The sequence below is a fragment of the Monodelphis domestica genome, chromosome X, assembly GCF_027887165.1.
Source record: "Monodelphis domestica isolate mMonDom1 chromosome X, mMonDom1.pri, whole genome shotgun sequence".
Taxonomy (NCBI): Eukaryota; Metazoa; Chordata; class Mammalia; order Didelphimorphia; family Didelphidae; genus Monodelphis; species Monodelphis domestica.
The window spans coordinates 80381587-80391288 of record NC_077235.1 but is presented as its reverse complement, the minus strand read 5'-3'; the positions used below and the strand labels follow the sequence as shown (position 1 = coordinate 80391288).

Here is a 9702-nt window from a genome sequence, read left to right as displayed (position 1 = left end):
TGCAAAGGAAGGTAGAGTAGAAGAGGTGAGTGCCTTCTATCAAGCCTGGTGCTTCAAATCCTCATCTCCATGAATGTCCTGCCAAGTCTCCAGCCTCATGGTCCACAATGAGAAGTGGCTATTTTCTCCTGTCCTTTGCCTGGCTCCAACCTGATCCCCAACCTCCAAAGGGAAGAGGAGAGAAGGAAAGAGGTGAGGCCGATAGCTTCCATAATATTCCATGGGTCTCTTCTCTGAATTCCATGAGTCACCTTCATTAACCTCTTCCCGGAACGCTAGGTTCCAGTAAAAGAGGTAAGAAGCCAGCCTGGTAACTTCAATTCTGCTATTTCTGTCTCTTCCCAGATCTTCACTCCCTGCATGGAAGAAAAGAGAAGAGAGGTGAAGATAGGGCCTAGCTATATTCGTTAACTGACTTGTAACTCTTGTCTGACCAACACAAATTTCATACCTTTTCTCCTGCTAGATCTCCAGGTTATAATGGAAGTAAAAAGAGACGAAAAGGGAGTCTGCACTCACTTAAGTGTTCTTTCCAGCATCATCTTTAGGAAAATCTTACCAGGACTCCAGACTCTAGTCTCCTGCAAGTACTCTGATCTTGAGGAAAAGAGGGATAAAGAGAGTCAGTGGCCTTGCATTGGGATTCATCTGGATCCTCCCTCCACCCTAAATTCTGTATGGATGGCAAGGTAAGAGAAATGCAGACGTGATCGGGTTTCCTCCTCATTCCCTCCTAACATGGGACTGTCAAATCCAAGATACCTACCTGGTCTCCTGCTAGGTCTCACAGTTCCAAGGGGACTGAGAAGAGAATGGTGTATGAATTCCATCATGTTCTTCACTTCACATGCTCTTCTTCATGAATATCCTGCCAAGTCTTCAAGATCTGGTTCCTCAAGGAGAGGTAGTTGCTTTGTATTATAGTTTACCTATCTCCTACCTGATCTCCACCCTCCAAAGGGAAGAGGAGAGCAGGAAGGATGAGAGACATGTACCTTCCATCATATTCCATAAGTCTCCTGACTGATCTTTATGACATTCATAGTAGGATTCTAGCCTTCAGGGAAAATGAGAAGAAGCAAGTCGAGTGCCTTCAATTCTGCCTCATGTATCTCTTCCCAGGTCTTCACCTCTTCCAAAGAAGAAAACACAGAAGAAAAATAATGGCGAGGTAGGTACTTTTCATCATTCCCTTGTATGTCCTTTCAGGGCAACACAAATTTCTAGTCTTCTGTCCTAAACGGTCTTCATTTTGTAATGGTTGGACAAGAGAAAAGAGAGGTACATTCCATCATTCCCTTTGCTTCCCCATGGTCATCTCTGTGAATTTTCAGCCAACTATGAAAGAGATGTGATTGCTTTCTCTTGTGTTTTGCCTGGCTCTTTTCTGATCCCCAACCTCCAATGGGAAGAGCTGAGAAGCAAAGAGGTGAGGCAGGTATCTTCATTCCCTTTGCTTCTGCATTGGCATCTCCATGAACTTCCTGCCAAGGCTCTCCCAGAAGAAATTGCTTTCTCTTATGCTTTGCTTCTGTTATACAGCCTGTTAACAAGAGGAGGAGAGAACTCTTTTTTGATTGTCATCAGTCTCCTGCCTGATCATCATGAAACTCCTGCTTGGACTTCATTCTCTAGGAAAAGTGGGTAGAAGACCATGTGGTACCGTCCACTGTGCCCCATTGACTTTTTAACTGATCTTCACATTGTGCTTGGGAACAAAGAGGATGGATAGGTAAGCCTGTATACCGATTCTTTGGTATCTACTGTCTGTTAAAAGAAGTTTCCTATTTGATCTCCAGGGAGGAGTCCATGTTGCAAAGGAAGGTAGAGTAGAAGAGGTGAGTGCCTTCTATCAAGTCTGGTGCTTCAAATCCTCATCTCCATGAATGTCCTGCCAAGTCTCCAGCCTCATGGTCCACAATGAGAAGTGGCTATTTTCTCCTGTCCTTTGCCTGGCTCCAACCTGATCCCCAACCTCCAAAGGGAAGAGGAGAGAAGGAAAGAGGTGAGGCCGATAGCTTCCATAATATTCCATGGGTCTCTTCTCTGAATTCCATGAGTCACCTTCATTAACCTCTTCCCGGAACGCTAGGTTCCAGTAAAAGAGGTAAGAAGCCAGCCTGGTAACTTCAATTCTGCTATTTCTGTCTCTTCCCAGATCTTCACTCCCTGCATGGAAGAAAAGAGAAGAGAGGTGAAGATAGGGCCTAGCTATATTCGTTAACTGACTTGTAACTCTTGTCTGACCAACACAAATTTCATACCTTTTCTCCTGCTAGATCTCCAGGTTATAATGGAAGTAAAAAGAGACGAAAAGGGAGTCTGCACTCACTTAAGTGTTCTTTCCAGCATCATCTTTAGGAAAATCTTACCAGGACTCCAGACTCTAGTCTCCTGCAAGTACTCTGATCTTGAGGAAAAGAGGGATAAAGAGAGTCAGTGGCCTTGCATTGGGATTCATCTGGATCCTCCCTCCACCCTAAATTCTGTATGGATGGCAAGGTAAGAGAAATGCAGACGTGATCGGGTTTCCTCCTCATTCCCTCCTAACATGGGACTGTCAAATCCAAGATACCTACCTGGTCTCCTGCTAGGTCTCACAGTTCCAAGGGGACTGAGAAGAGAATGGTGTATGAATTCCATCATGTTCTTCGCTTCACGTACTCTTCTTCATGAATATCCTGCCAAGTCTTCAAGATCTGGTTCCTCAAAGAGAGGTAGTTCCTTTGTATTATACTTTGCCTATCTCCTACCTGATCTCCACCCTCCAAAGGGAAGAGGAGAGCAGGAAGGATGAGAGATATGTACCTTCCATCATATTCCAAAAGTCTCCTGACTGATCTTTATGACATTCATAGTAGGATTCTAGCCTTCAGGGAAAATGAGAAGAAGCAAGTCGAGTGCCTTCAATTCTGTCTGCCTCATGTATCTCTTCCCAGGTCTTCACCTCTTCCAAAGAAGAAAACACAGAAGAAAAATAATGGCGAGGTAGGTACTTTTCATCATTCCCTTGTATGTCCGTTCAGGTCAACAGAAATTTCTAGTCTTCTGTCCTAAATGGTCTTCATTTTGTAATGGTTGGACAAGAGAAAAGAGAGGTACATTCCATCATTCCCTTTGCTTCCCCATGGTAATCTCTGTGAATTTTCAGCCAACTATGAAAGAGATGTGATTGCTTTCTCTTGTGCTTTGCCTGGCTCTTTTCTGATCCCCAGCCTCCAATGGGAAGAGCTGAGAAGCAAAGAGGTGAGGCAGGTATCTTCATTCCCTTTGCTTCTGCATTGGCATCTCCATGAACTTCCTGCCAAGGCTCTCCCAGAAGAAATTGCTTTCTCTTATGCTTTGCTTCTGTTATACAACCTGTTAACAAGAGGAGGAGAGAACTCTTTTTTGATTGTCATCAGTCTCCTGCCTGATCATCATGAAACTCCTGCTTGGACTTCATTCTCTAGGAAAAGTGGGTAGAAGACCATGTGGTACCGTCCACAGTGCCCCATTGATTTTTTCACTGATCTTCACATTGTGCTTGGGAAAAAAGAGGATGGATAGGTGAGCCTGTATACCGATTCTTTGGTATCTACTGTCTGTTAAAAGAAGTTTCCTATTTGGTCTCCAGGGAGGAGTCCATGTTGCAAAGGAAGGTAGAGTAGAAGAGGTGAGTGCCTTCTATCAAGCCTGGTGCTTCAAATCCTCATCTCCATGAATGTCCTGCCAAGTCTCCAGCCTCATGGTCCACAATGAGAAGTGGCTATTTTCTCCTGTCCTTTGCCTGGCTCCAACCTGATCCCCAACCTCCAAAGGGAAGAGGAGAGAAGGAAAGAGGTGAGGCCGATAGCTTCCATAATATTCCATGGGTCTCTTCTCTGAATTCCATGAGTCACCTTCATTAACCTCTTCCCGGAACGCTAGGTTCCAGTAAAAGAGGTAAGAAGCCAGCCTGGTAACTTCAATTCTGCTATTTCTGTCTCTTCCCAGATCTTCACTCCCTGCATGGAAGAAAAGAGAAGAGAGGTGAAGATAGGGCCTAGCTATATTCGTTAACTGACTTGTAACTCTTGTCTGACCAACACAAATTTCATACCTTTTCTCCTGCTAGATCTCCAGGTTATAATGGAAGTAAAAAGAGACGAAAAGGGAGTCTGCACTCACTTAAGTGTTCTTTCCAGCATCATCTTTAGGAAAATGTTACCAGGACTCCAGACTCTAGTCTCCTGCAAGTACTCTGATCTTGAGGAAAAGAGGGATAAAGAGAGTCAGTGGCCTTGCATTGGGATTCATCTGGATCCTCCCTCCACCCTAAATTCTGTATGGATGGCAAGGTAAGAGAAATGCAGACGTGATCGGGTTTCCTCCTCATTCCCTCCTAACATGGGACTGTCCAATCCAAGATACCTACCTGGTCTCCTGCTAGGTCTCACAGTTCCAAGGGGACTGAGTAGAGAATGGTGTATGAATTCCATCATGTTCTTCGCTTCACATGCTCTTCTTCATGAATATCCTGCCAAGTCTTCAAGATCTGGTTCCTCAAGGAGAGGTAGTTGCTTTGTATTATAGTTTACCTATCTCCTACCTGATCACCACCCTCCAAAGGGAAGAGGAGAGCAGGAAGGATGAGAGATATGTACCTTCCATCATATTCCAAAAGTCTCCTGACTGATCTTTATGACATTCATAGTAGGATTCTAGCCTTCAGGGAAAATGAGAAGAAGCAAGTCGAGTGCCTTCAATTCTGCCTCATGTATCTCTTCCCAGGTCTTCACCTCTTCCAAAGAAGAAAACACAGAAGAAAAATAATGGCGAGGTAGGTACTTTTCATCATTCCCTTGTATGTCCGTTCAGGTCAACAGAAATTTCTAGTCTTCTGTCCTAAATGCTCTTCATTTTGTAATGGTTGGACAAGAGAAAAGAGAGGTACATTCCATCATTCCCTTTGCTTCCCCATGGTCATCTCTGTGAATTTTCAGCCAACTATGAAAGAGATGTGATTGCTTTCTCTTGTGCTTTGCCTGGCTCTTTTCTGATCCCCAGCCTCCAATGGGAAGAGCTGAGAAGCAAAGAGGTGAGGCAGGTATCTTCATTCCCTTTGCTTCTGCATTGGCATCTCCATGAACTTCCTGCCAAGGCTCTCCCAGAAGAAATTGCTTTCTCTTATGCTTTGCTTCTGTTATACAACCTGTTAACAAGAGGAGGAGAGAACTCTTTTTTGATTGTCATCAGTCTCCTGCCTGATCATCATGAAACTCCTGCTTGGACTTCATTCTCTAGGAAAAGTGGGTAGAAGACCATGTGGTACCGTCCACAGTGCCCCATTGATTTTTTCACTGATCTTCACATTGTGCTTGGGAACAAAGAGGATGGATAGGTAAGCCTGTATACCGATTCTTTGGTATCTACTGTCTGTTAAAAGAAGTTTCCTATTTGGTCTCCAGGGAGGAGTCCATGTTGCAAAGGAAGGTAGAGTAGAAGAGGTGAGTGCCTTCTATCAAGCCTGGTGCTTCAAATCCTCATCTCCATGAATGTCCTGCCAAGTCTCCAGCCTCATGGTCCACAATGAGAAGTGACTATTTTCTCCTGTCCTTTGCCTGGCTCCAACCTGATCCCCAACCTCCAAAGGGAAGAGGAGAGAAGGAAAGAGGTGAGGCCGATAGCTTCCATAATATTCCATGGGTCTCTTCTCTGAATTCCATGAGTCACCTTCATTAACCTCTTCCCGGAACGCTAGGTTCCAGTAAAAGAGGTAAGAAGCCAGCCTGGTAACTTCAATTCTGCTATTTCTGTCTCTTCCCAGATCTTCACTCCCTGCATGGAAGAAAAGAGAAGAGAGGTGAAGATAGGGCCTAGCTATATTCGTTAACTGACTTGTAACTCTTGTCTGACCAACACAAATTTCATACCTTTTCTCCTGCTAGATCTCCAGGTTATAATGGAAGTAAAAAGAGACGAAAAGGGAGTCTGCACTCACTTAAGTGTTCTTTCCAGCATCATCTTTAGGAAAATGTTACCAGGACTCCAGACTCTAGTCTCCTGCAAGTACTCTGATCTTGAGGAAAAGAGGGATAAAGAGAGTCAGTGGCCTTGCATTGGGATTCATCTGGATCCTCCCTCCACCCTAAATTCTGTATGGATGGCAAGGTAAGAGAAATGCAGACGTGATCGGGTTTCCTCCTCATTCCCTCCTAACATGGGACTGTCCAATCCAAGATACCTACCTGGTCTCCTGCTAGGTCTCACAGTTCCAAGGGGACTGAGAAGAGAATGGTGTATGAATTCCATCATGTTCTTCGCTTCACATGCTCTTCTTCATGAATGTCCTGCCAAGTCTTCAAGATCTGGTTCCTCAAGGAGAGGTAGTTGGTTTGTATTATAGTTTACCTATCTCCTACCTGATCTCCACCCTCCAAAGGGAAGAGGAGAGCAGGAAGGATGAGAGATATGTACCTTCCATCATATTCCAAAAGTCTCCTGACTGATCTTTATGACATTCATAGTAGGATTCTAGCCTTCAGGGAAAATGAGAAGAAGCAAGTCGAGTGCCTTCAATTCTGCCTCATGTATCTCTTCCCAGGTCTTCACCTCTTCCAAAGAAGAAAACACAGAAGAAAAATAATGGCGAGGTAGGTACTTTTCATCATTCACTTGTATGTCCGTTCAGGTCAACAGAAATTTCTAGTCTTCTGTCCTAAATGCTCTTCATTTTGTAATGGTTGGACAAGAGAAAAGAGAGGTACATTCCATCATTCCCTTTGCTTCCCCATGGTCATCTCTGTGAATTTTCAGCCAACTATGAAAGAGATGTGATTGCTTTCTCTTGTGCTTTGCCTGGCTCTTTTCTGATCCCCAGCCTCCAATGGGAAGAGCTGAGAAGCAAAGAGGTGAGGCAGGTATCTTCATTCCCTTTGCTTCTGCATTGGCATCTCCATGAACTTCCTGCCAAGGCTCTCCCAGAAGAAATTGCTTTCTCTTATGCTTTGCTTCTGTTATACAACCTGTTAACAAGAGGAGGAGAGAACTCTTTTTTGATTGTCATCAGTCTCCTGCCTGATCATCATGAAACTCCTGCTTGGACTTCATTCTCTAGGAAAAGTGGGTAGAAGACCATGTGGTACCGTCCACAGTGCCCCATTGATTTTTTCACTGATCTTCACATTGTGCTTGGGAACAAAGAGGATGGATAGGTGAGCCTGTATACCGATTCTTTGGTATCTACTGTCTGTTAAAAGAAGTTTCCTATTTGATCTCCAGGGAGGAGTCCATGTTGCAAAGGAAGGTAGAGTAGAAGAGGTGAGTGCCTTCTATCAAGCCTGGTGCTTCAAATCCTCATCTCCATGAATGTCCTGCCAAGTCTCCAGCCTCATGGTCCACAATGAGAAGTGGCTATTTTCTCCTGTCCTTTGCCTGGCTCCAACCTGATCCCCAACCTCCTAAGGGAAGAGGAGAGAAGGAAAGAGGTGAGGCCGATAGCTTCCATAATATTCCATGGGTCTCTTCTCTGAATTCCATGAGTCACCTTCATTAACCTCTTCCCGGAATGCTAGGTTCCAGTAAAAGAGGTAAGAAGCCAGCCCGGTAACTTCAATTCTGCTATTTCTGTCTCTTCCCAGATCTTCACTCCCTGCATGGAAGAAAAGAGAAGAGAAGTGAAGATAGGGCCTAGCTATATTCGTTAACTGACTTGTAACTCTTGTCTGACCAACACAAATTTCATACCTTTTCTCCTGCTAGATCTCCAGGTTATAATGGAAGTAAAAAGAGACGAAAAGGGAGTCTGCACTCACTTAAGTGTTCTTTCCAGCATCATCTTTAGGAAAATGTTACCAGGACTCCAGACTCTAGTCTCCTGCAAGTACTCTGATCTTGAGGAAAAGAGGGATAAAGAGAGTCAGTGGCCTTGCATTGGGATTCATCTGGATCCTCCCTCCACCCTAAATTCTGTATGGATGGCAAGGTAAGAGAAATGCAGACGTGATCGGGTTTCCTCCTCATTCCCTCCTAACATGGGACTGTCCAATCCAAGATACCTACCTGGTCTCCTGCTAGGTCTCACAGTTCCAAGGGGACTGAGAAGAGAATGGTGTATGAATTCCATCATGTTCTTCACTTCACATGCTCTTCTTCATGAATATCCTGCCAAGTCTTCAAGATCTGGTTCCTCAAGGAGAGGTAGTTGCTTTGTATTATAGTTTACCTATCTCCTACCTGATCTCCACCCTCCAAAGGGAAGAGGAGAGCAGGAAGGATGAGAGACATGTACCTTCCATCATATTCCATAAGTCTCCTGACTGATCTTTATGACATTCATAGTAGGATTCTAGCCTTCAGGGAAAATGAGAAGAAGCAAGTCGAGTGCCTTCAATTCTGCCTCATGTATCTCTTCCCAGGTCTTCACCTCTTCCAAAGAAGAAAACACAGAAGAAAAATAATGGCGAGGTAGGTACTTTTCATCATTCCCTTGTATGTCCGTTCAGGTCAACAGAAATTTCTAGTCTTCTGTCCTAAATGCTCTTCATTTTGTAATGGTTGGACAAGAGAAAAGAGAGGTACATTCCATCATTCCCTTTGCTTCCCCATGGTCATCTCTGTGAATTTTCAGCCAACTATGAAAGAGATGTGATTGCTTTCTCTTGTGCTTTGCCTGGCTCTTTTCTGATCCCCAGCCTCCAATGGGAAGAGCTGAGAAGCAAAGAGGTGAGGCAGGTATCTTCATTCCCTTTGCTTCTGCATTGGCATCTCCATGAACTTCCTGCCAAGGCTCTCCCAGAAGAAATTGCTTTCTCTTATGCTTTGCTTCTGTTATACAACCTGTTAACAAGAGGAGGAGAGAACTCTTTTTTGATTGTCATCAGTCTCCTGCCTGATCATCATGAAACTCCTGCTTGGACTTCATTCTCTAGGAAAAGTGGGTAGAAGACCATGTGGTACCGTCCACAGTGCCCCATTGATTTTTTCACTGATCTTCACATTGTGCTTGGGAACAAAGAGGATGGATAGGTAAGCCTGTATACCGATTCTTTGGTATCTACTGTCTGTTAAAAGAAGTTTCCTATTTGGTCTCCAGGGAGGAGTCCATGTTGCAAAGGAAGGTAGAGTAGAAGAGGTGAGTGCCTTCTATCAAGCCTGGTGCTTCAAATCCTCATCTCCATGAATGTCCTGCCAAGTCTCCAGCCTCATGGTCCACAATGAGAAGTGGCTATTTTCTCCTGTCCTTTGCCTGGCTCCAACCTGATCCCCAACCTCCAAAGGGAAGAGGAGAGAAGGAAAGAGGTGAGGCCGATAGCTTCCATAATATTCCATGGGTCTCTTCTCTGAATTCCATGAGTCACCTTCATTAACCTCTTCCCGGAACGCTAGGTTCCAGTAAAAGAGGTAAGAAGCCAGCCCGGTAACTTCAATTCTGCTATTTCTGTCTCTTCCCAGATCTTCACTCCCTGCATGGAAGAAAAGAGAAGAGAGGTGAAGATAGGGCCTAGCTATATTCGTTAACTGACTTGTAACTCTTGTCTGACCAACACAAATTTCATACCTTTTCTCCTGCTAGATCTCCAGGTTATAATGGAAGTAAAAAGAGACGAAAAGGGAGTCTGCACTCACTTAAGTGTTCTTTCCAGCATCATCTTTAGGAAAATCTTACCAGGACTCCAGACTCTAGTCTCCGGCAAGTACTATGATCTTGAGGAAAAGAGGGATAAAGAGAGTCAGTGGCCT

The 9702-nt window shown here is 44.4% G+C and overlaps 1 long non-coding RNA gene across 1 annotated transcript; it reads right to left on the bottom strand.

Moving 5' to 3' along the window:
• Positions 1-4082: 4082 nt before the first annotated feature.
• LOC130456113 (uncharacterized) lies at positions 4083-9666 on the bottom strand. The gene is made up of 2 exons (XR_008914551.1): positions 9521-9666; positions 4083-9425 (listed from the first exon to the last, which is right to left on the bottom strand). It is a non-coding gene; the product is annotated as an uncharacterized LOC130456113 (long non-coding RNA).
• Between the last annotated feature and the right edge of the window lie 36 nt (positions 9667-9702).